Source organism: Pseudorca crassidens, chromosome 12 (genome assembly GCF_039906515.1).
Source record: "Pseudorca crassidens isolate mPseCra1 chromosome 12, mPseCra1.hap1, whole genome shotgun sequence".
Classification (NCBI taxonomy): Eukaryota; Metazoa; Chordata; class Mammalia; order Artiodactyla; family Delphinidae; genus Pseudorca; species Pseudorca crassidens.
The window spans coordinates 26,095,963-26,121,787 of NC_090307.1; the positions used below are offsets into that span (position 1 = coordinate 26,095,963).

Below are 25,825 nucleotides of genomic sequence, written 5' to 3' on the forward strand. Positions count from 1 at the left end.
GGTTTTGGCAAGCCCTGAAAGGAGTGTGAGCTTGGGGTGGGAGCAGGGGGAGAGTTGGGATTGTGGACCAACCCAATCCAGCTCATAGAAGTAAATGGTCACTGGAGGTGCTAAAGCACTTCTCTGAGTTTCAGAGGTAGCTTTTTTCAAAACACTGGAGGCCATGAGCCTTGTGATTCTCATCCTGTCCCTGGAAGCCAAGTGGACTTGGCTCAGTCCTTACCCTCCATTCGGGGCTGGGGGCTGTGAGTTAGACTGGTCTCAGTTGAAGCTGTAGAGGCTGCAGTGTGGTCCTAATGAACACGCCATGGCACTCCAATCCTTGGGGGACTATGGTGCTCTTTCCAACAGAAAAACCTCTAAGTCAATAACTATGTCTTTAGAGAGCTAGACAGGCACAGAATTTGTTTTGACATGAGAAAACCAGGAGTGGCACCCCCCAAATCAAGGGAATGAGGAAGATGCTGAATCTGGAAGGCAGTGCAAGAGTGTGAGCGTTCAGCCATGGCTGCGCCTGAGGGTGCATGGGGCTATTTTATTTATGTTTCTAAATCAAATATGTTGGCTGATCAACCGGTCTTTTTTTGTGCCTCGCACTGTGGGTGCTTGTAGGAGAAACACCACCTATCTGGGAGAACCTTGATGTGCTGTCATGGATGTAACCAATTCTGACTGTAAAGCAGTATGGAATCAGATCCAAAGCACAGTCTGTGGCATAAAGTGCTGCAGGGTCCCAGAGGGAGCAATGAGGGTGGGCCAAGGTGGCGAGGTGAGGGTGGGTAGCATTCGCCTTTGAGAACATAGCCTGAGCAGAGGCACAGTGGGGATGGTGAGTGTGCAGGGGACGAGCGGTAGGGGAGTGGGCAAAGGGAAAGTTCAGGAGGGTCTAGGACAGGGAAATGACTTGATTGGTGGCCATTTAGTTTATTTTCGTATGTGTAGAATTTTGAATTTGCTTGGTTCCTAGAATTCCTGGGTCAGGTTACTCCTTCCTAGGATGAGAAACCATTCCATGGGCCCCACGTACCTGGCTGTGACTCCTCAGTGACTGCACTCAGATGAGCTGTCTAGGCAGCCAGGACGGTAGGAGCCCTCTGACTTCATGTCTGCAAGGGTACCTGTTTCCACTATATAATTACCAGCATGTAACAGACTTTTATCAGCCCTCTTTAGGATGGCTTTTGGCAAATGGGGTAGAAATCTATCACGCATTTAAATTATCAGACTCACAGACATAGAGAACAGACTTGTGGTTGTCAAGGCGGAGGCGCTGTGGGGGAGGGATGGACTGGGAGTTTGGGGTTAGTAGATGCAAACTATTACATATAGGATGGATAGACAACAAGGTCTTACTGTACAGCACAGGTAACAATATCCAATATCCTGTGATAAACCATAATGGAAAAGAATGTGAAAAAGAATGTGTATATGTGTATAACTGAGTCACTTCGCTGTACAGCAGAAATTAACACAACATTATAAATCAACTATACTTCAGTAAAAAAAATTATACCCAGTCTCCTCTTTAAAAGGTTTTCTGTATCAACTCCACTCCACTCCATATCCAAGTACGTCTCAGACCAGGAAGCAAAAGGAAGTAGGGAGTTTGTTCTTTTGGGTTGAGAATTAAGAAGAAAACTCCACCCAAATAACAGGTATGTGGTGGGAAAAAATGAGATCTCCTTCACTACTTAATCATCAGGTAAGGAGAGGGGCAGAGGAGTGCTTGGTATGGGGGAACCTCAGAAGATTTAAAGAGAGTTACAGACAGACAAGGCTGAATGTTGGATGTCATCCAACAAAGCTCTTAGAAGATTGGAGTCACTGCCCCATTTTTGAGCTCTGACCTAGACCTGGAGGTCTGGGAGACCTGGCACAGACTCAAGAGTGCTTAATTATCTTTCTGGTTCTGGGTCCTCTTTAGCCCCCTGGGAAGGGGGGCCAGGTTTGGCCATTCTTCATAAGAGCACATATCTAGACTGGCTAGTCTACTTTAAAATCCCCTGTGGGTTTCTTAACCTCTTCCTGGTTCCGTTTCCAGATTGAAGTGTGTCCCTCCCATCCCCCACCGCCCAACACTGCCTGCTTCTGGCCTGGAAAACTGACATCCCTTTACACCAACTGACATCTGCCTTATGCTTTAGGGAACTGAATAAAAGGAAGGGGCGGGTGGGGGTGACTAGAGAAGCTTCAGGCTTGACCTGCTGTGTAGAGACTGCCTGTTTCCATGACAGCACAGAGCTTCTCCGTCCCACTGACCACCAACTCCCACAAAGATGCTGGAGGACAGACTTGTTCCTGTAATGCTATTGTTGAGAACTTTACTGAGAATCCTTCCTTGAGCTCTACCTGCGACACCTTTAGTAGTTCTTTACTATGGTGAGGTCAGTGGGCAAATTGTTGGAAGCAACCCAAATTATTCAGTTGATTACCAGGTAAGGGGCTGTTGAGCAATAAAGGTGGAACAGAAGCAATGGGAGTGCTTTTCTCTGCTGTTTGTAAATTAACTCTGATATCTATTCTTAAAGTCCAGAAATATTTCCAGCAAAGCAAGGCTCACGGAAATCCTTACAACCCTCCTAGTAACATCCCCATTTCACAGATGCCAAAACTGAAGCACACACAGGTCAGTGTCTTGCCCAGGCCACTCAGCCGGTGAGTGGTTGGGTGGGATTTGAGTCCAGGCCTCTGGAGGCAGAGCCTGAGCTCTTAGCTGTGATGCCGAGTTGCCTCTCTCTACTTTAAAGGGCATCTCTCATCGGAACATAACAGATCCACTGATGTAAGAATATTTACGTTACAGTGGTCCTCCCTTTTCTGCAGTTTTGCTTACTATGGTTTCAATTAACCATGTCAGCCGTGGTCCGAAAATATTAAATGGAAAATTCCGGAAATAAGCAATTCATAAGTTTTAAATTGCGCCTGTTCTGAGTAGCTTGATGAAATCTGGCACTGTCCAGCTCCATCCTATATATTCAGTGTATCCCATTGTTTCGTCACTTAGTAGCGGGTTAGATTATCAGATCAACTGTTGCAGTATGGCAGGGCTTGTGTTTAAGTAACACTTTTTACTTAATGGCCCCAAAGCACAAGAGAAGTGATGCTAGCAATTCTCTTACTGTACCTAATTCATAAATTAAACTTTATCATGGGTATGTTTGTATAGGAAAAAATTTAGTGTATATGGGGTTCGGTACTATATGCTGTTCCAAGCATCCACTGGGGTTCTTGGAATGTATCCCCTGCTGATAAGGGGGGACTACTGTATTTTATAGTCACATTTCCAGCGCTCCATGAGGGCAGGGGCTCTGTCTTCTAATTTGCGTCTCTACAGAGCTGTGCACTCAAATGTAAAGGGTGATTGTAGCACACAAGGTTGTCCTTGTTTTCCCAGTGAGGAAACAGAAGCTCAGCCCAGCTAACTCACCCGAGGTCACTTACTTTTAGACCTGGGATTTGAACCAGAAGCTGCCTGGCTCTGCTTACCCTCTTCAACACCATCTGTGGTAGTTTGATTCCTGTTTGCCATGGGAAAGAAGGAGGGTCAGAATCTGAGTTTTCTGAGCTGTCCTCCTGTAGCAGCCCCTTCCCCCGTCTCCTTAGTTATGTCCACTGCTCTGCTGAGCCTTCTGCTCTGTGGTTCCATCTCCCTTGAGGAGGTGGGGTAGGTAGTGATCAGAGCAGCCTCCAGGTTCGGGGTGGAGGGCACATGATTTTGTACAGAAGAAGAAGAAGCAATGGACCGAAGGGCCCTCTGGGGTCTTTGATGCTCTTTGATGTCTTCAGGGCACTGTCTCTGTGACTCTTAGGTTCTCTTCCCGGGCTGTAACTGGTAGGGGAGGAAAGCTGTGGGTAACAAACAATGATTGCAAAAGTGCTTCACAAACTAGAGAGGGGCCATAAAGTTTTAAAATGTAGATAATGTTATTCATTCATTCATTTGTTCATTCATTCATTTATTTTTCCCGATTGAGCCCTCTTGAGATTACCTCTTCTGAGTGTGCTATAGGCACAGATTTATTCAGTGAAAACCAGAGAAAAGTGTGTGACATGATGTATCCCAGACTCATCATGAGGGCTGGATGGAAACGTCGCATTAGTGCGCTGGTTTGGTTGTGATTTTGCACAGCACGTTGAACCATGCATTGATAATGATAGGCACATTAAACGTATCAGGGAATGGCACTGAGCACAGTGTGTGTTGAATTATCAGTAAAGCATTTATGATGTACAGTTGCCTATGTTACTTTGTGGGCACACTGTGTAAAGCTCTGAACAGAGGAAGTTGGCATTAGCACCCAGAGCCAGGTCCCTGGGAGCACACGGGAGTTATTTCCGCTTTGAGGTCTGTGGCTTCCTACTTGCCTACACTGAAGCCTGTCCACTCTATTTTCTTCATAGTTGCTATGTGGTGTCATGGAGCCAAAGGGTTGACCGTACATGAACAACACAGGGTCTGTACAGGAAGGCTTCCAGAGGACAAAGCCAGAGACCCCTTAAAGCCCAGCAATGTTCCAGGAAAAGAATGGAGAGATGTTGTGTCCAGTCTCTTTGGAATTAGGTGAAGACCTATCCCAGAAAAATACCCCAGTCTGCCTGCCAAGTGGCTGTCATTCCATATTTAGTTGTTCTCGTTAGTGGCTCCCAGAGTCTCTGGCTCACATGCAAATGTTTATGAACCGGTGCAGGATTAATCCATTGACTTCTCAGTTTGAATGTTAGAATAAGAAGTAGAATGGGGAGCATAAAGCCAGCACAGGATTTAGGGGCCTGGGTCCCGTCCTGGGCACATGGAGGGGTCGTGGTCGTGTGGTAGGGAACACCCTAGCCCTGTGCTCAGTGGATCTGAACGGAAGCAGCCTGAAATGCCTGCCCCTTAGGCCTCTCACCCAGGACAGTGATGAAAGAAACACACTGTTACCAATGGCAGGTAGAATTGTTATTAATTAGATCAGTTAGAAAAAGGATTCAAAGGGGCGGGAACCTAGGACGGGCAAGTTTTGAGCCTGATGGGTGGGAGAGGATGCTGGTGGGTGTATGTGAGAGAAGCCGGAGGTCTGAAGGGTCTTCCTGGGGTGGGAACTGCAGTGGTGGTCCTTGAAACAGCTTAGCCCCACGAGTGTGCACGTGTGTGTGTGTAGTGAGGGTCTCAGGGAGAGCAGGAGGGTGAGAATAACTGAGTTCCATGGCAGAGGTGGCATCAGGCAAGAAGGAAGGCTAAAGAGAGAAAAGACCCCAGAAGCCACAGAACCTGTGCTGCTGCCACCTGTGGGTTCACAGGTGGGGCACAGAAAAGGTGGTAGCTTGAGAGCGGGGCAGGAGGCAGGTGGGTTCACAGGTGGGGCATGGAAAAGGTGGTGGCTTGAGAGTGGGGCAGGAGGCAGGTGGGGTTTGGTTTCAAGACTCTAGTAATTAGAACTGAGTCAGCACTGGGTTGGGACTCAAAAGACCTAAGATCTCATATCTACTCACCACCACCTAGTTATGTGGTCTGGGCAAGGCCCTTCTCTTCTCTGGGCCTGACGAGGGGATTTTACCGGGAAGATTTCTTCTTCAGAAAAATCCTCTGAGAGAAAGTAACACACAGAAGTTCTGGAAAAGAAGGGGCTTCAATGGCCTGGAAGATGTTCTAGCTCCCCCACTGCCACCTGAGCTCAGGCACCAGCAGTTCTCTGTGAAGGACCACACAGCCCCCCACCTCCCAACTGGTCTCTCAGTTTCTGCTCTTTTCCAGTAGAAGCCAGAATGGTGTTCTTATTTTCATTTTCTTTTTGAATAGGAAATAGATTGATATAGTATAAAATTGAAAAAGTCTAACAAGGTGGACGTTGAGGTTTCTTTCTTCTTCCTAAGAGGTAGTCAGTATTACCAGCTTCTTTTATATCCTCCTAAGGTATAGTTCATGATCACCTATAGTTCCCATTTTAAATGTAAATATACTAGATCCACTGCTCTGTAAATTCATCTTGTCACTTATTATTTCTTGGAAATTATTCCATATTAGCAAAGAACAGTCTCATTTCTTTTTTAACGACTGCATAATATTCCACTGTATGGATACACCGTAATATATTTAATGCCCGCTGGTAGGCATTTAGATTGTTGCCAGTGTTTTACACTATGTTGCAATGAGTAACATTGTACTTATGTCATTTTACACAAATACAGTATATCTGTAGGATAAGTTCTCAGTGGTAGACTTGCTGAATCTAATTCCATTTGCAATTTTGATTTATTGCAGTTACCTTCTATAACATTTCTATCAGTGTACACTACCACTAGGTATGAATGAGAACGTGCCTTTTGCCACATACCCTCATCAACCCAATGTATTAATCAAACTTGTTCAACCTTTTCCATCTGGAAGGTGAAAAATAGTATGAGGATTTGATCTTTTAAAAAGGTAAATCAGATTATGTCACTCCTGTGCTCAAGACCATCACTGTTTTCTCATCATTCGTTGAATCCCAACTCTTGGAGCATGGCCCAGTAGGTACTCCAGATCTGGCCCTGCTACCTCTTCGACTTTATCTTCCACTTCTCTCCTCTGATTCACTCTGCTCTAGTCTTCCAGGCCCTCTGGTTCCTTCTCAAATGCACCAGGCTTGGCCCATCCCCATAATCTGTGTATAAACTCTTCTTGAATCCTTGCTTAACTCCGTAACTAGGCATGTGGGGATCAAAACTCCAAGGTGCCCAGAGGAAAAAAGCAACTGGAAGACTGATAGAACTGAGCAGAGGTTGCAGCTTCCCACTGCATCTCCAGTGCTTCCAACGTACAGGGGCTTGGTGTCAGGCTTCCCACTGAAACTCCAGAAAGCCCACACTCCATAAGTAAAGACACATCCCAGGACTCAGGGACTCACCCTACAACTAAGGACAAAACTGAAAGAGACTCACCATAACAGAACCTAAAATTAAGCCACCTCAGGATTAAGATGATCTGTCAGTTACTTAACGGTTTGTCAGAGCAACACACTGTACCCTTCAGAGGAAGATAACAGAATCTAGAGTCTCTATAAGAAATCATCTATAATATCCTATATACAGTCCAAACTTACAAAAAAATTCAAAGAAACAGGAAGATGTGGATCATAGTCAAAGAAAAATCAGTCAACAGAAGCAGACACAGATAACACAGATGTTGCAATCAGCAGAAAAGAACTCTAAAATAAATTTGATAAGGTCTTTTAAAGAATCAATAGGAATGATGGATTAATTGGTAAAAAGATAGGACAGTTCAGGAGGAATATGGAAACTCTAAAAGAGAACTAAATGGGAACCCTAGAACTGGAGGATACATTATATTAAAAAAATCAGAGGATTGGTTACAACAAAAGACTGCATCAGTGAGCCTGAAGACAAGTCATCTTCCAAATGAAGCACCCAGAGGAAAAGATACTGGGAAAAAATGGATAGAGCCTCAATGACTTGTATCAGAAATTGTGGCCTGCATGTAACTGGAATTCCAGAAGAAAAAGAGGGAGAATAGGAGAGAAAAGTATCTGAAGAAATATTAGCCAAAAATTTCCAAGTTTCCTCAAAAACAGCAACCCACAGGTCTAGGGATATCAGTGAATCCTAAGCAGGATAAATACAAAGAAATCCAGTACTAATTACACATAGTTAAACTGCTAAACCAGCATACCAAAGATAAAGAAAAAATATTTAAAAATATTAAAAGCAGCAAGAGGAAAAAGACTTACATATAGGGGCAAAACAGTGAGAATGATGGCCGACTCCTCAGAAAAATAAAAGTTAATGGACAATAAGTAAATCTTTGAAGTGCTGAAAGAAAAAAGATGCCAACATAGAATTCTATGTCCTGCAAAAATATATATCAAAACCAAATGTGAAATAAAGACATTTTCAGATAAACAAAAGCCTAGTGAATTTGTTTCCAGCAGACTCACACAAGAAAAGATGCTCAATGAAGTTCTTCAGGCTGAAAGGAAGTGATATCAGGTAGAAAGGGATGAAGAACATTGGAACTGGTAAGTATGAGGGTGTCTTAGCCAGCTTGGGCTGCTGTAACAAAATGCCATAATCTTGGTGGCTTAAACAACAGAAACTTATTTTGCACAGATCTGGAGGCTGGAAAGTCCAAGGCCAAGATGCCAGAAGGATTAAGTCCTAGTGAGAGCTCTCTCCCTGGCTTGCAGATGCCCACCTTCTTGTTCTATCCTCTAAAGGTAGAGTGAGAGAGGGCTCTGGTCTCTTCCTCTTATAAGAGCACTAATCCCATCTTGAGGGCTCCACCCTCATGACCCAATCTCCTCCCAAAGGTCCCACCTCCAGATACCATCACACTGGAGATTAGGGCTTCAACATGTGGATTTGCAGGGGGAACATCAATCCATAGCAGTGAGTAAATACAAAGTCATGGGATGAGATCTCCAAGGAAGAGGTTATGGACAGAGACAGAATTGCTTCTGGGTACTCCTATATCAAGAGGATAAGAAACTGAGGAGGAGCCAACAAAGGAGACTGAGGGGGAACAGCCAGAAAGGAAGAAGGAAAACCAGGTGAGTGTGGTGTTTTGGGGAAGGGTCAGACTGTCACATACTGCTGATGCTGACAGGCCAATTTGGAGGAGGACTGAGAAGTCACTGCTGGGTTTGGCATCCTGGAGGTCATTGATAATGTCGACAGGAGCTGATTTAGTGAAGCAGTGGGGGTGAAAGGCTAATCAGAGTGAGTTTAAGAGAAGCTTAACAATGGAAAAAAAGAGGGATAGATGTTAGGAGTTAAACAGCACTCTGTGGCAGCCTCCCTTCTAGGTAAAATGCATGTAGCATGCTTGGCTCATAACAATGGCACGTTACTACCAGGTTCTTCCTCCATCTCTCTCCAGGGGAGGCTGGCACTGACCTGGTCCCTACAGTAGAATAGGCAGGGCTGAGGGGCCTGCTCTTAGATGTTCAGGGCAAAGTACCAGAGTTCTATTGTGACCTTTTCCCTCTCTCTGAGCTCCTTACCCAGGGACCCAGAGGCATGGGTGGCCATAGGTTTTGTGGTGCACTGCCAGCTTGGTGGTATATTCTGAGGCACTGTCCCACCACATTAGATGTAAACCTGGGGCGGAGGCCCAGGAAGCCGGATCAAAAGGGGCAGCTCCCTGACCCCACGCTGCTGTGGAAGGACAGCTGGCAGGAGTCTCCTACTGGGGCCTGTGCACTTTTGCTCCCAGCCAATCAGCCTGAATGGCAATGATTCATTTAGGATACTCTTGGCTGAAAAGAACAGAAACTCAATTGAAAATAACCTAAATAGTGAAGAAGCTTAATGTCTCACAAAATACATGTCTAACATAGTGTTTTCCCTGTGTTGCAAGGGAGTGAGTTACTTCCTGCCTCTGTGCTCTGCTATCTCCCCCTTTAGTTCAGCCACACATTCATTCATTCAGCAAATATGTATTGGGTGCCTGCCTCATGCCAGGCACTGCTCTAGGGGCTGGAGCTACCTCAATGAACAAAACAAATAAAATCGCTTCTCTTGGTATTTACATTCTATTTTGGAGAGAGAGACAAAAAAGGGCACATGATGGTAAATAATACGAAACTAAATCAAGCTGGACAAGGGAATGTAAAGTGTCAGAAATTGGATCCTATTTTATATAGAAGGTCAGGGAAGACCTCTCTGATAAATGACATTTGAGCAGAGACCCGTGGAAGCAAACCATGTGGGTCTCTGGGAGAAGAACATTCCAGGTGGAGGGAAGAGCGAGTACAAAGGCCTGATGTGAAAGTTGCTTGGTGAGTTTGGGGACACAGGCATGGAGGGAGATGAGGACATAGAGGTAGCAGCAGTGGGCCAGGTCACATAGGCCTTCATAGGCCGTGGTGAGCACACTGGATTTTACTCTGCAATGGAAGCTCTTGGAGGATTTTGAGAAGAGGAGTGCCTTGATTTAACTTAGTCTTAAAGAATCACTCCATCCTGGAAGAGGGTAGGGGCAGAAGCAGAGAGCCCAGTTAGAGGGCTCTGGCAATAATTGTCCAGGTGAGAGAGGATGGTTGTCTTGGATCGGGGTGGTAGCAGAAATGATGAGAGATTTTCAGATTCTGTGTGTATGTTGAAGGTGGGGTGAACAGGGTTTGCTGATGAACTGGCTGTGGAGTCAAGGGATATTCAAGGTTTTTGACTTGAATGACTCGAAGAGTGGAGTTGCCAATAACTGGGACGGGAGACTGGGGGTCAGTGGTAGTACGTTTGGGGGTTAAAATTAAGAGTTTAGTTTTGGACACCTTTTACTTGTGCAAGTGGAGCTGTTGATTTGGCAGCTGAATGTACAAATCTGAAATTTAGGGACAATGATTGGGCAAAGATGTAAGTGGAGACATTGGGACGCAGGTGGTGCTCAATGCTGTGTGCCTGATGAGCCCACTGAGGAAGTGGGTGTGGGCAGGAAGGAGGTGTCAGGATTAATCCCCAGATTCTCCAAAGTTTAAGGGTTGGAAAGATGAGTTGAAAGTAGTAAAGGAGATTGACAGGAAATGACCAGTGAAGTAGGAGGAGAACAAAGGGAAAACGTTGTCCCTGAGAGCAAATTTCAGGGAAGACAGAATGATTGTCTGTGTCACATGCTGCTGGCGATCAGAGCCACACCGACTTGCAGTGAACCTCCTCTCTGTTGGCCTTGGAGTGGTGCCCCTGAGACCTGGGGTTGTTTGTTACTGCAGCATAACCTATGCTGACTGATACAGCATGCTTTTCTCCAACTATATTCCCTTTCCTGAGTTCAGGTCCAGAGAGGATGGACTCTTGGTTTAACAAGCATTGGGGTTTTGCTAGAGAGGCATGACAGAGGGAGCAAGGGACAGGACACTGAGTGTGTGTTTAATGAAGCCTGAGCTGGACAAGGAGAGAGGTAAGGGAGATGCTAGGTTCATCCTGAGGGTCCTCCCCTGATAGTTACGAGAGGGTGGCCAGAGGCAGTCAGGACAAAATGCTTCCTCTCAGATCCCTGGGGAGAACGTGCCCCCCGTGTCCAGGTGGAGCTTCTGACAACAATGAGAGCCACTGAGTTTTCTTTCTACAAGGGCTCATTTTAATTTTTCTTTCCAGCAGAGCCTCTGCCACAGCTATTGTAGGTACCTGCTTTTGTTTTGTCCTTTTCAGATTGAAGCTGACTGGAGGGAGCGAGAGAGAGAATAAGAACACAAGTTCCCTCCCATTTTGCCCTTTGGGAGGGTAGGCTTTCTGCTTCTTACAGATTCTCCATGCGCTTGGGTGAGTATTGTCCTACGTGGTCTGCCCACACCCTCTAGGTCCTGATCACTGGCTGTCTATTCCAAACAAGGACAGGGATCAAATCACACATTTTGGAAGCTGGGCAGGCTGGAACCTGGTCCTTTGACTCTAAGCCCACCTCTCCCTGTACCGTACTGCAAGGGGCTAGAAGGCTCCCCATTCCCCCAACCTCCTTTTCCTTGTTAGAGAAGACAAGTGGGCCTGCACAGCCATGGGCTCTGCCCCCAGAGACGATCTGCAAGTTCTGGCCCCAGCCTGCGGGCCCCCTTCCCGGCCGAGCTCAGGAAGGAAGAAGCAGTTACGACTGGATGCCTCTCCCAGCTGCCCCCCTCCAGTCCAAGAAGCTGGCCAAGAGCCCACACGCTCTTTGCTTCTCAGCCTCCGCTCAGGCACGGGCACTTAAAAGAGGCTACATGACGAAGGGCAGGAGTGTGCAGACAGGCCCCGTTTCCCAAGCTTGCAGGGTGCACAGCTTGGCTGGGCCGAGCCACACCCCTGGCCGGGCACTTCTTCCACAGGACTCTGGCCTCCCTCCAGGTGGGCTCTGTGGGCCTTCCTGGCACCCCCATCTGCCCTCAGCAAAGTGCCTCCTGAAGGAAGGGGCATGGAGATGCCCCCACGTGACAAGTGAGGATGTGTTCCACAGAGGGAGCCCGCTCTCAAGGTCACATGGCTCATGACACCACGGCCATGGTTCTGTTTTAGATCTCCCTCCCTCCCAGGGTGAGGACTACTAGGCCTTCAGTCTGGTGTTAGCTAGGCCACCTGAGCCTCCCCTGTGACACCTACTAGGCCAACTGGTAAACCTTGCTGAAGGCTCCGGGGTGGGCTCACTCAAGGAGCGCTGGGGCAGGGGTAGGCGGTGCCCTGGACAGAGGCTGGGGAGGAAAGGAGAGCAGGAGAGTCAGGGCACGGGAGGGGGCTGGCCCCGGCCAGGCTTCTGTAGGCTTTCCCAGGTTCTCCTATAGGAAGGGGCCGACTTTCGTATTTTATAGGAGGCAAGTTTGTTATTTGCTCAATGACCAAAATTTAACCTCAGGTCCCTTTGAACAAGCTCTAGGCTCTTGGGTGAATCACTGGTCCTTGCCTGAGTTTCCCCCTGGGTTTTGGATTCAGTGCTCAAGCACAGTGACTCTGAGAGGACAGGACACAGGCCTGTTAACAAGGGCCCTATCCTGCCACAGGGGTGGAGCACATTGTGGGCTGTCTGGCTGGGTGGGGATGGTCAGTGGTTGGCGGTGACGACGACAGTGCCTATCAGAGAGGCACTGACTCACCGCCCTGGGGCGCTGGACAAGTAGGGCAAGCCAGTCTCAGTTTTCCCAGGTATAAAATGGGTGTCGGGCAATTTGCTTCCACGGGAGGGCCTGGAGGGCTGTAACCACGCAGGGGTGTGTAAAACCTTGGGAGCCTGAGGATGGGGCGGCCTGAGGATGCTGGCAGGACAGCCAAGGGTTTTAACTGGCTGAGGAATTAGGAAATTCCTTTAGAAGAAAGAACAGTTGGGGAGGGTGAAATGGCGACCCAGGGAGAAATTGGTGCCCTTGGGAAGCCATCTTAGCGCCCAGCAAAGCCCTCTCTCACAAGGCAATCAAGTTGTTTCTTCTGTTCATACCAAAAGGGCCTTTTTAAAATGCAGTTAGGCTCTGTTTTATTATGTGTGACAGACGAGGCCATTAACCATTCCAACGATTAAATCAGACTTCATTAAAAAAAATGGAAGTAACTGTAAATTGCCTTGGGTCACGATCGTTTAGAGCTGAGACACTGCAAAGGAAAACATGAGGGAGCTCACTACCATGAGGAAGTTAATCAATTTGACACCCCTGGCGGGCTGCGCACCCGGGGAAGAGCTAGCTGCACGCTCACCTCTCCCGGTGGTGGGATCCCGGTGGGTGTGGAGTCGTCACCTCTCCCTCCCCAGAGCAGAGCCAGGAAGGCACGAAAATAACTTGAAAGTTTGGGGGAAATGGGGATTTCTTTTCCCAGAGAGGTTTTGCTAGTTTTCTTTTCTGAAAAATTACATAAATATATCAAACGTGATACCAAGTCATACATAATACATTTTTTATGTTTTTGCACCAGAAAGTGACTTTAGAGCTATAACGAGCAGTGCTGTGTAAGTATGATGTGTCTCCCCTACCCCCAGGCAGGGTGGGGGGCATCTCTGGACGTGCTGATTTTCAGTTTGTCTCCCTCCTCGAGGCCTGTCGTGGGCTTGCTGGTGGGTCCTGAGGGGGCCCCTATGTGGGGTGCATCTTGCCCTCCTCCCCTGTGTGTGGGTGGGAAGGAGGGGTGGAGAGGGCAGTGGAGCCCAGGGGGCCCACGAAAGACAGAAGCCGGGAGGAGACCCAGCCCCGGCACCCCTTACCCCCAGGCCCCCTTATCCCAGAGACACCCAAAGCCCAAGCCTCCTCCAAGGGTGGGGTGGGGATGCAGGGGGGAGGGGGAGGGGTTTGCAGGGGTGCAGGGGGGAGCCAAGGAGGGTCCAGAGCAGGGTGAGGGGCTGAGAGGTGTCTGGGGCGAGTCCCCGGCCTTGGGCTGGCACCAGGCGACGAGGGTGGGCAGAGGAGACTCAAGGCCACCCCAGGCGGGGATGGGGGCTGTTGGGAGACTCGGCCTTGTCCACGTAAGCGTCTCCTGGCTGGATAATTAGCCTAAGTCCACCCAGAATGTTTGGATGAGCATGTTGGTATTCACGGAGGGGAGGCAGAGGTGGGTGGAGTGGGCGCTGTCAGCGCTGAGAGCTGGCCCTGGCACCCTGCCCTCTCTTCCCCCTTCCTGCCGCCCTGGTGTGGCCTCCAGAGCCCTGCGCAGGGCTCACCTCCTCCATGAAGCCTCCCAGGCCCCACCCGGGCTGCACTTAGGGACCCTCTGGCCCCCCGGAACTTGCCTCCCTGCTCTGCTGGCACAGTCTGAAAGCTGCCGAGTCAAGTAGTCCCTGGCCGTCAAGCTGTCCTCCATTCCTCCCGGCTCCAGCACAGCACACCCTGCCCTTCCTTGTCCTCTGTTTAACTACTCTGGACCATTCCCTACAGCCCAAGGTCAAGGCCCTGACCCCTTTGCGGCCTCAAGGCCCTTCAGGAGTTATCCCCAACTACCTCTCTGGCCTCCCCTCCTTCCAGCCTCCTTAACTCTGTAGGTGCCACTCCCTTTGCCTGGTTGCCTGGGCCTCTCTTTTCGACCTGAGGAAAATCCTACTGTAAGTCCTGGCCACCTCCACCTGGAAGCCTTCTCAGATCTGTCACGTTTGGTGAGTCACAGCAGTTTCCCTCCCTCCTTCCTTTCCTTCTCCCGGCAAATATTTACTTCGCAGCGTCTGTGCCAAGCCCTGTATAGGAGCTGAGAACTCCGAAGAGAGCAGGACAAGGTCTCTGCCTCCATGAAATTGACATTCTGGGCAAGACAATTGATACATGTGAGATCAGGAGGAGGTAAGCGCCTTGAAGAAACATAAGGCTGGGTCAGGGGACAGGGAGGGATTGGGGTGCGGCCAGGGAAGGCCTCCAGGACAGAGGAATTTGATCCGAGGCCTGAATGAAGTGAGGGAGCAGAGATTCTGGCAGAGTGGCCTGGAGGCCAGGGACGGGAGGTGCTCCGTGTCTTCCCACAGCACAGCTCTGTGGCCTGTTTTGCATTGTGTTGCCACAAGTGTAGTTACTCAAGGCAAGGAGTGTCTCATTACTCTCTGAATCTACCCAGGAGCCCGGCTCTGTATTGGGCACAAGAGGGCCATTGGCACATGCCTGCAGGACGGCAGATGAATGAATGCGTGAACCAAGGGAGAAATGAGTGAATTCCTGGACCTGTGCTGGGCACTGTAGAGAGTCTGTCCCCAGCTGCCCCAGTAAATGTGGACAGAGCCTTAACTTCCAGCCACAGTGCTCTGCATCCCAAGAGCTCCGTCCCTGGACTCCCATCCCTCAAGCCGGAAACTGACCACCTGGAAGCCTCTAGGGAGCCCGCCCTGCTGGCACTGTTGTTCTTCTTTCCTGGCTGTGCCAAGAGCGAGAGGCAAAACGTGCTTTTAGGTAACATTTTGACGTCTGGGACAGGTTTGGTGGGCTCTGGCAATAAGAGAGCATGGGTTTGCACGTCCTCATTGTTTCCTTGTTTGCATGATTACGTTGTGTGTTATTTGCAGGAAAGATGGCGTTTCATACAGAGGAGAATCAGGCCTCAGACTTTTCTCTTGGTAAGAAGTCCAAAATGACAATCCTTAAAAATGTTAGCCTGGGGCAGGCAAAATCTAACGATTGTCTCCATAGTACCACACCTGTGGATGTGATAGGTTAAATGCTCCTGGCCTGTGGTGGTCGATGGTCCACGAGCTTGTGCTTGTAGCAGCAGACAGGCCCCTTTGGGTCCAGCTCTGTCCTTGTCCAGACATGGCTGGGAAGCTGGCTCCCCAGTGCAGCCGAACCTGTACCCCTTCCCTCACCGTCCTTCCTGCACACCACTCACCAGATGCCCCCGGACCCTGGGGAGCAGCACGGTTGCCAACCGTGATGATTTCAGTGGTGTTTTTCCTTCCTGGAGACCAGGACCTGCCTGAAGTCCGTCAGTACAGAACTCCTCCTATGCACTCCTGGGCCGTTTCCTCCAAGGCCGCACCCTGGGGAGGAGTGAGTCACTAGAGCCATCGGCAGAGGGGCTGGGGGCAGGGGACTGGCTTCTAGGGGTGGGGGTTTCTTAATTGTTTTCTTTGGCCCTTTGCTCATGGCTCAGTAAAAGCCAAGTTCTGCTCTGGCCTGGAGCCGTCTAAGCAGAGGCCCGAGCTTGGCAGGCCTCTAGTTTTCTCTGGCATCAGAGGTGCTTTCCGCAGTTTTCTGCCCTGAGAGTGCTGCTGTCTTTGGAGAAGACATCCTGTTCATACACCGGACACCAGGAGAGGGCGCCCAAGGAGTCGCCTGTGTGCCCTGGAGACAGCTCTCATCCTGGTGTCCTGTCCGTCACCGCCAGAGTCCCCAGCCTCTCATCCCTCAGACCCCAACATTGGGAGCCAGAGATGATGGGCTCTAGTTGAAACTCTGACTCTTAACAAGCTGGGTGGTCTTTGCAAATCACATCTCCTCCAGGACCCCCAGCTTCTTTGTCTGTTAAATGGGGATTGAAAGGAAAAAAATTTGAAAACCACCACTCTGTCTTGCCAACCTCACAGAGCAGGAGCCTGTATGAAGCTCCAGTCAGGCAGACTGGAGCCATGGCTTAGAAAGGGCAAGGCAGATACACGGCAGATACTCCGCAGATCAAGCTGGTGGCTATTTTTATCGTTAACATTGTAGCCCTGTGCTTCTCTGGGCAATGCTAGCCTGGGGACAGACAGCCGGTGAGGGGTTGAGAAACCTTTAAAAGGAGAGGTAATGAAAAATATTGAAGTTAAGGTTAATTTTCTTAAGCAATAAAGAAAAATCGGGAAATAAGTACTAGTAGTTAACCAAAAAATATCAGCCACCTTTTTGTCTTCTGCCAATATTATATAAATACTCACTTGACGGAAAAAGAGAATATAGTAAAAATGGTTATTTGTGAAATTAACAGAAAGCAAATCGCTGAACTATTGAATCAAGCCTAACATCATTGGTACTTTACCGTTCAATGTCTTCTCTGCAGAATGAAGGCATTTTCCCACACTCCTGGGTCCTTGTCTCGGGTCCTTCTGACCCTGACTCTTATTTAGAGATGGCCTCCAGCTCTGAGGGAGATGGGTCCCTTCTCTTCAGTGTCTCAAGGACTTCCAGCTTGAGCACAGGGATGCCTTACTTCACGGCTTCCTCATCTGGAGCTCTCCTGCAACATCAAAGAACAGTCAGGGCTGCAGAGTTGAAAATAGTATTAGAACATGTGTTCACGAAGTGGTGACGGGGAAGTGACAGTCTTCAACAAGCTCACCCTCCCATTCTCCACGACTCTTTCAAGCCAGCTTCAGTCTCCTCAGCTTTCCTACATGACCTCCCCTCCTGGGCATCTGATGACCAAGTGTCCTGCCCCAAGAAGAGGGAGGAACAGCCATCAGATGGGCACTGGCCTCCAAGCCTTCCAGCAGCCTCATCTGCACCAGCTTCCCCCCTCCCTCCTGTGACAGTGGGTGGTGGGTTGCTCGGAACCTAATTCCAGGGGTTCACGGCCCTGCCCTTGCACTTCTCTCCTCTCTCTCTCTCTCTCTCTCTCTCTCTCTCTCTCTCTCTCTCTCTCTCTCTCTCTCTCGGATCTAAATGCATTGTCTCTCCCTTTGTGGAAGAAAACCCTCCCTCAGCTCTTTGTCCTTCTGCTCTCATTCACAGTCAAGCTTGTCAAAAGAAGAGTCTATACACCCTTCTGCGCTCCCTCAGTTCACTCCGGGCAGATTTCTGACACTGAACCTGCTCCCTCAGCACGGCCTTGTGGAGATCTCCAAGGACTTCCACGTTGCCAGATCCATTGGGTGCAATTAAACATTCATCGGCCTTGCCCTCTGAGTCCCTAACAGGCCAGTTACCATCTCACTCCTTCGTCAGCCCCTTTCTCTTGTTCAGAGACCCTGATCTGCTGGTCATCCTCCTTCGCTGCCCCTCCGGCCACTTCTTTTCCCTTTGCAGGTTTTCCTACTTCCTCCATCTGACCACTAAAGGCTAGAGGTCTTCTGGGCTCTGTGTTGCGTCGTTGTTTTCCTTTAAATCCTTTTAGTATAGAACATTTCAAACATACATTAAAAGTAGAAAGAATAGTCTAATGAACCCCTATGTACTCACCCATTCTCAACACTTACCAAATTATGGTCTAAATATTCATAACATTCGTAAATATTAACTCTTCTCCCCTGGTTTATTTTTAGGCAAATTCCACACTTCATATTATTTTATATGTAAACATTTCAGTATATTTAAAAGACAAGGACCCCTTTAAAAACATAGCCTTGATATCATTAACACACTTAAAGGCTGTGTAACTATAACTGGTTGGTCCTTTTTGGTTCCGTCTCTTTAGAAATCTCATTGACACCATGGGCTTAAATAGCCTCCGTAGGCCAAAGATTCCCAGGCTTAAATCTTCAATCTAGACCTCTCTTTCAGCTCTAAAGTCTCATTTCTAATTCTCTGCTTGACATTTCCACATGCAGGGCTCAGAAGCATCTCAGATTTAACGTGTCCAAAACAGAACTCATGATTTCTACCCTAACCCAGCTCCTGCTCTGGGAGACCCTATCTTGGTAAATGGCATCGGTGTCTGCCCAGATGCCCTCATTGTTCTTCACATCTCCTTCACCCTCACGCCCTCCTCCAATCCAACAGCAGGTCCTGTAACTTCTTCCACCCAAATATACTTAAAATATGCTGACAATCCACTTCTTTCTATCTCCACAGCCAAACCAAGCCACCACCTGCTCTTGCCTGCACTGCAAGAGCCTTGTAACAGGTTTGTGTCTCTCACTTGCACCTCTGCTGACACTCCGCTGCACATGAGCAAGTCTGTGCTGGGCAGTAATATATCACAATACTTTCCTTCCAGTTAGTAAATAATCACTCTCCTTGGCCACTCCCCACACCAGAGCTCCACCCCCCAACCCCCACCCCCTGCCCCCCGCACCCTACGCCCTCCCTCTGTCCATCCAATAAACCAAGCCTGGCCAAGCAAGGGGCCTCAGAGACCTTGCTATAGTTTGGGTCTATGTGCTCAAATACTTAAACCTTCACATGGTATTGTGATGACCTAAGACTTCAGGTAACTTCCCTCATGAGAGTCAAGGGAAAGATCCAGAGAACTTCTGCTCTCATACTCTTCAACAGCCAAGATAATATATTAAAAAAAAAATGTGAACTTGCCTTTGAGGTGGGGGAGTAGTGACTGGGAGGGGAGATGAGAGGAACTTTTGGGGTGTTGGTAATATTCTGCTCTAGATCTGGGTGGTGGTTACATAAGTATGTTCACTTTGTGAAAATTCAACTGGGCTGGGTTCTTACAATTTGTGTACTTTTCTATCTATCGGTTATATTTCGATAGAGTTTTCTTAAAATATGTCAGACAGAATTTTCCTGTGGTTTTGGCCCAAGAGGGCAGTTGTCTCTTAATCTTACCTTTTCTCTTGCTCACATCCTCTCCAGAGGCTTCTGCAGGGAAGAGGGCTCCTGCCATCCAGGACCGGCCTTGCAGCAGTCATGCCACAGGTCACCACCAGGGGCGCTGTGCCAGACTCCAATTGTTCGGTGGATGGATAGGGTAGAACAGGCCTCTTCCCCCCTGTTACTCTCTCCCTTCAGCCTCCACGAGATCAACTCCTCCAGTCTATTCAGGCAACAGTGAATTTCTTACCCAGGAATTAGGAGAGCTTCTGGAATTGATGAGCTCCAGGACTAAGATCTGAGTTCTGGCTAATCTGCACTTCCCCTTGAATCTCACTGCGGGAGACACCTAAAGACTCAGGCCCATAAAATAAAGCCATGAAAAGATGCTCAGTCTCACTGCTAATAAAGGAAAATGCAAATTAAAATCTCAGAGAGACACCGTTTCGTTTTGCTTGGCAAAAACTTAAAGGCTGATAATACCAAGTGTAGGCAACTATGTGGAGAGTTCAAAGTTCTACAGGTGGGAGTATGAATCGGTAGAACCACTTTGGAAAGAAGTTTGGCAACAGTCTGAAGAATTGAAGATGCTCCTGCCCCATGACTCAGGCATCCCACTTCTAAGTCTAGTAGTGCAGAGGAGTGTGGGAGCCTCGCTGGTATAAGAATCTTCTTACAAGGTCATTTCTAACATTAAAAAATACAAAACAACCAGAAAATAAAATTTTGAAATTGTGTCCTATTTATATAGAAGTTAAAACAAATGAACTGCAGTTCACATGTATCAACACAGATACAAACAAAGGCAAAATGTTGAGTGGAAAAAACAAGTGCACAAGGAATGTCCAGTGTGATTCCATTGGGAAAAAGTTTCAGGACATGAAAATCAGCACTGTAAGATGTGTATGGATGCAGACATGTGTATTAAAAGTATCAAAATGCTCATGGGAATGATAACACCAGTTTCACGATAGTGGTTTCTGCTGGGGAAAGGGGAATGATACGCAGGAAACTTCAGCTCATCTGTTGTTCCATTTCTTAAAAGTGAAAATCTGGAGGAAAGATGGCTCAGCATTAAGTGTGATAAAGCCAGGTAGTAGGTACATTTTTCTTTTCTATCCTTGTCTGTACGTTTGGTATGTTTTCCAATAGAATCGATCAATTAATGAAAAAAGCTACTTAGGCCTCCCCAGGGGAAGAGGGCATGAAGGCTCCCTCCCACTCCAAATGGTTCACCTGTCCCACGGTTGAGCCTTTGCTCCCAGCACCGTCCTCCCTTCTTCCAGGCACTTAGGTGGAAAACTCTAAAGCACAATGTGGAAAATTCTACCCTTCCCCCAGGCCAAGCTTCTCTCCCAGAGTCCTGTCCTCAACACTGCATCATACATCTGAGCCTTTGGTCTGGGTAGTGGCCCAACTTCAGCCTGACGTAAGGAAACATGGTGTTTAGGAGCCAGACTACCTGGGTCTGAGGGCTGCCTCTGCCACTTGACTGAGGGGCCTTGGATGAGTTACTCTGATTCTTTGTGCTGTAGGGTGGAGGGAGCACGGCTGGAGGAGAGGGTGACCAGGTGGCTGGCCAGGTGAGCAGGGGCAGCTCAGGGGGCTGGCGACCCTCATCCTATGTGGAAATAGGCTACTTCCCACAGGGTGACCAGATCTTATTTATATGTGGCAACAGGAAATGGCAACCCTCTGTCCACCCACCCCAAACCACGGGGGAGATTGAATTATTTTAGCATCAGTTCTTTCTATTTCAAGTCTAACATGCAAGTAATGGAGTGCTGGCCATCACTGGTTCACTCTCAGAGATTCTTCCTCATTGAACCTGACACCGCCATGCCAAAGACAGAGGTCCCGGCCATGGGATGGAAGAATCCATGGCCCCAGATTGAGTAATGGGCTCTGATAACTCTGTCTTGAAGTTTGAGGAGTTTCACATCTTATAGTAAAGGGGCAGAGTTGGAAAGCCCACCCAGGTCTGATGCCTCCCCAAGCAGTGCTCCCTCCTCTATAGCAGTGCTGTGCCACTCCACAGTCCACTTAGCACGGGGGGCCCTGTAAGAGATGGACTCAGGGGCCAGGGCAGGTTTAAGGGGCCTAATAACAAGATGTAACCTTAGTAGGGAGAGAGAAGTGCTTTCCTTAGCTCTGAAGGTGTGCAGAGGAGCTACAAAGTCAAGGCCAACTTCAGAGGCAGGTGGAAAGGTCAGCTCAAGGCCTGGGCTTGGAATGACTTAGGTGGTTCACCTAAGGTGAATCTTGGAAGAAGATGGGTGGGGCATGGAGAATTGTAAAATCACAGAGATTGCTATTGTCTATCCGTTTTCCTCTAATAACAGAATCCCCCCTTCCTTTTTTTAAGCTAGGCACTTGGCTGCCCAACATAAAAACTACATTTCCCTGTCTCCCTGGCTATGTGAATAAGTTCTAGCCAATGAGATGCAAGCCAAAGTGGAGAAGTGTTCTCATAGAGAAGAGGTATTCCTTGTTCTTCCTTTTTTCTTCTTTTGTTCCCTGGAGAGCAGAAGTGTTGGCTGGTGTTGGAGCAGCAATCTTGGGCTTTGAAGTGACCATGTAAGCTGTACTAATGGGACCACAAGATAGGTGCCTCCTCCTCACAGCACTGTGGGGTGTCATACCAGCCAGTCCTCCTACCTGTGGACTTTTGTGTGAGATAGAAATAGTTTCTACTTTGTTTAAGCCACGGTTCCTGTGGAGTTTCTGTCACCGAATCCCAAAATTACAAAGAAGACTACTATTTTCAGTTTTTTGATAATTCTTCTGCTTGCCTTTTGGTGCTGGTCTGTCATGGATAGCTTTCCAACCTTTGCTACATTTTCCCTGTTTTAGCAAAGAGAGAACAGAGCTCACTCAGGCTCAGGCCCTTGGCAGGCACCAACATCTAAATGTAATCTATTGACATTGTTTTGTTTCTATGGTTTTTATTTTTAGGTTACCATTTAATTAAGGTAAAGGACACTGCTTTTTCATTTACAATAGTGACATGAGATCACTTTCCTTTTTAAATAATTTACTTAAGCAAAAACAATTGAGTCGATTTAAAAGGTATTAAGTGACTGAGAGCGCAGGTTATATCAGCCACGGCAGAAATCAAGGAGGTAGCTGGAGGATGACTGAAGCTTGGAAAACAAGGGTATAGATTTTGCTGCTTCAGAGAGAATTATATAAACATTTCCTCCCCCAGTATTTTTTGGTTTTCATTTTGGATGATTCAAAGTATTCTTGTAATGGGGTTTCCTAATTCCTCAAGACAATAATTTAGTAAACACTCCCAGAGACCGTGCATAGTAGTTAGAGTCTGAGTGCTGAAGTCAAACTCCCTGGGTTCAGTTCTTGGCTCCTGCAATGACCAGCTGTGTGACCTTGGGCAAATTACTGTAATTCTCTGTGTCCAACATCTCACCTGTAAAATGGAGTTGATGATGTTATTGGGAGGATTAAATGACACATTGTATGTAGAATTCTGAGCTGAGTATCTGGCCTACATGAAGATGTAATAAATGGCTGCTGTTATTATTACTGTTATGTCTGACTTGAACACGTCAAGAAATCAGTGTTGAAAGCTTTATATTAAGCCCTTGGGAGTTGAATAACTCTGTCCCGATGCTCAAGAAGGTTTACATTTTAAAGGGAAGGTTTATCTCAGTTTTTCTATTAATGTCCTTTTTCTGTTCTAGGATCCAATTCAAGACACCACGTTGCATTAATCTTCACATTTACCTTAGTTACCTCCAATCTGTAATAGCTCCCTACTTTTTCCTTGCCTTTCATAACCTTGACACTTTTTAGGAATACTGGTCTGATATTTTGCAGAATATCCTGCAATCTGGACTAGTCTAATGCTTTCTCACAATTAAAGTGATGATCTTGGGGAGGAATACTACCGAGGTGACTTGTCCTCATTACATCATATCAGAGGGTACGTGGTGTCAATGTCTTACTACTGGTGATGTTAACCTTGAGCAATTGGTTCGGGGGTGCCTGCCAGGTGTCTCCACTATACAGTTAGTATTTTTTTCTTTTTATACTCTATTTGTTAGATGAAGGTCTAAATCCAGCCCACACTCACAGAGAGAAAAATTAAAGTCTCCTTCCTGGAGGGAGAAGTATCTAAGAATTTGTGAACATATTCCACCACAGGAATTAATAAATATTTGAGGAAGATATTTTGAAACTATACTCTGTTTTGTCTTAGACCTTCACCCACAACTTTTAGCATTCATTGGTGAATCTTGCCTTCAACCATTGTTACTGTGATGTTCTCATGGGGGTTTTCTATTTCCTTCTTTTGTTCTACATTGATTAGTTGGAATTCTTATGAAGGAGGAGTTGTCTCATCCCCCACCCCATTTACTTATTTAGTCAACAATTAATTTATATCAGTATGGAACAATAAATATTTATTATATCATTTGGGATATAATTCAATAGTAATGTATTAGGAGCCCTTTCACAGGGGCTTGTGTCCTTTGGTAAGCCCCCATAATTATTTTTGAGCACTTCCTTAATTTTTGATACCACAAGATGCTCAAAATTCATCTTTTGTTTCCTCTGCCCTAGCCCTGGGATCAACCATTTCTCCAAGGACCCCTGTTCCTTTCATTAGAGAATGATATTTAGAAACCAAGATCTGGGCACTAGGTGTGCTCATTGCTATGGGAGTGTCATTGTTTCCAGATCCTCTCAATGAATAGAGTTAGGAATATATGTATGTACACTAACTCATGTGAACCCATCTATTTCTCTCTCTCTCTCTCTCCCTCTTTCTCATCATCATAATAAATGAGCTTCCACTGATCTCCAACACTAATCCAATGCAACGGGGGTTCATTCTAGCCTTCCTCTCTTGCTTATTTGTAACTTCTTTCTCCAATAGTGAAAAGCCTGACTCTCAGGATTAGTATCAAAAGGGGATGACAGGGGAAAAAAATCAGTGAATGTAAAGGTACATCAATAGAAATTATCCAATCTGAAGAAAAAGAGAAAAAAAGATTTTAAAAAATGAATAAAGCCTCTACCACCTGTAGAACAATATCAAAAGTTCTCATATAAATATAATTGAAGTCTCAGAGGAAGAGGAAAGAAAGAATGGATCAGAAAAAATATTCAAAGTTGGGCTTCCCTGGTGGCGCAGTGGTTGAGAGTCCGCCTGCCGATGCAGGGGATGCGGATTGGTGCCCCGGTCTGGGAGGATCCCGCATGCCGGGGAGCGGCTGGGCCCGTGATCCATGGCCGCTGAGCCTGCGTGTCCGGAGCCTGTGCTCTGCAACGGGAGAGGCCACAACAGTGAGAGGCCCGCGTACGGCAAAAAAAAAAAAAAAAAAATTCAAAGAAATGACTGATATTTTTCTAAATTTAGTGAAAGACATAAATATGTACAGATTCGAGAAACCTAGAGTATAAAAAGTAAGATAAAGGCAAGGAAAATCACATCTAGGTTCATTATAGTCAAAACACTGTAAACTAGACATAAAGAGAATATTTGAAAGCAGCCAGAGAAAAACAGCACATGACATACTGGACAACAATAATTTTAACATTCACCAAGTTCTTAAGAGAAAACATAGAGGCTAGAAAACAGTGGAACAACATCTTTAAAGGGTCAAGAGAAAGAGTTATCAGTTTAGAATTCTATATCCAGTAAATTTATTCTTCGAAAAAGAAGGCAAAGTAAATATTCTTTTACATTGCCTGCAGAACTTCACTGGAAGAAAAGCAAAGCAATTTCTTCAGGCTGAAAGGAAGTTATACCAGAGGGAAATTTGAACCGCCTGGAAGGAATAAAGAACATTAGCAATGGTAAATATCTGGGTAATATATAAAACTATTTTTTTCCTCTCAATTTCTTTAAAATACATATGACTATTTTAAAAAGAAATTATAATATTTCTTGCAGATATAGGTGTAATACACATGGCAATTACAGCATAAAGAGTACTGTGAGTAGAGTAGTATTAGGAATAAATGGGACACTACAACTGTAAATTTTCTATATTTTCTATGAAATGGTACAATATTAACTTCGTGAAATATCAAGGGTGTAGCATAATCCCTAGTGTAACCTTTAAAAAATGATGCAACTAGTGCTAGTTAAAAGACCAATATGTACATTAAAGAATTCTAAAATATATTTAAATAGTCTAAATTAGGAAGGAGAGGGGAACAGAGGAACAAAAAAACAAGAAACAGATAACAAATAATAAAATGGTAGACTTAATTCCAATCGTATCACTAATTTAAATGTTAACAAACTAAGCACTCATAATAGTAATTCTCATTAACATCATTGTGACTTAGACGGCAGAAAAGTGGAGTCATTCTTTGATTCGGCTCATCTTTCAGATCATCATTCAACCCTTGAGCATCCAGGGTTTGGCTTTGAATTCTCTGCTGCTTTTGGAAAAACCTTCCTTGTCTCCCTAGCCGGCAGGATGCCCTAAGGAGAGCATCTCTATGCTCTTTCTGTCTGCCCTGAGTTCCCAGGCCTGAGCTCACCTTGGATGCTTAGA

At 46.7% G+C, this 25,825-nt stretch overlaps 2 long non-coding RNA genes across 2 annotated transcripts; both read left to right on the forward strand.

Moving 5' to 3' along the window:
* The first annotated feature begins 11,013 nt into the window (after positions 1 to 11,013).
* LOC137204103 (uncharacterized) lies at positions 11,014 to 15,374 on the forward strand. The gene is made up of 4 exons (XR_010933423.1): positions 11,014 to 11,232; positions 13,339 to 13,372; positions 14,396 to 14,687; positions 14,956 to 15,374. It is a non-coding gene; the product is annotated as an uncharacterized lncRNA (long non-coding RNA).
* Positions 15,375 to 18,095: 2,721 nt separating this feature from the next.
* On the forward strand, positions 18,096 to 19,725 carry LOC137204104 (uncharacterized). The gene is made up of 2 exons (XR_010933424.1): positions 18,096 to 18,648; positions 19,335 to 19,725. It is a non-coding gene; the product is annotated as an uncharacterized lncRNA (long non-coding RNA).
* Positions 19,726 to 25,825: the final 6,100 nt, after the last annotated feature.